Below are 842 nucleotides of genomic sequence, written 5' to 3' on the forward strand. Positions count from 1 at the left end.
TTTGTCAACGATCTTACCATAATCAAAACAAGTGCCTTCAAATCCCCCACCGCACACTTCGTATGTAGATTCTGCTTTCGAGTCTCTGCTTTGCCGAATCATACTTCCTCTAGCTCCACTAGTTTCTGTAGACTCTTTCGCCGAAAACTCTACACAGAGACGTAGCTGATCGGTTTTCCATAGCCCCAAAAACCATTGCAACTGTCGATCATTGGAGACAAAAACTGGTGGAGTATCATGCGCCATATGTTTCATTGCCCTGTTCGAGAACATGTAGCTCAGCTTTAGCTCATGGCTAAACGAGTCCAATCCGTAGTCTTCAAGAACAAGCTTCTCGTGTGTTGTGCCTCCATCTATCTGCACAACTATACATCCTCTATCATCGGAGTTACTCTGTGTCTTTATCCAATTACCGGACACAACTAGTACCGGAACTGAATCCATGAATGAAGAACAAGGTGGAGAAGAAGTAGAAGAACAAGGTGAAAAAGAAAGTGAAGAAGAAGTAGAAGAACAAGGTGAATAAGAAGGTAAATAGTTCACTTATTAACCAGTTGAAGAACAAGAGTCGAACGACGTTTCGTATTTCCGGAGAAAAAGATGATGACATGGAATGCTGACATGGATGCTACGTCCGACGTGGCAAGTCAGCCATCAAACAATACCATAACTCGGCCTAATTAAAACTCAGCCACAACATGAAAAACATTACAGTAATTAAAAAGCAAAAAAAATTGCTGCCAAAATCAGCCGCTTCATCAACTGAAAATATGTAACTCAGCCGTATCGTTTGATAAGTCAGCCGTAACTGAATAACATTCTAGTAATTAATCTTTTGCTAA

Source organism: Camelina sativa, chromosome 5 (assembly GCF_000633955.1).
Source record: "Camelina sativa cultivar DH55 chromosome 5, Cs, whole genome shotgun sequence".
Taxonomy (NCBI): Eukaryota; Viridiplantae; Streptophyta; class Magnoliopsida; order Brassicales; family Brassicaceae; genus Camelina; species Camelina sativa.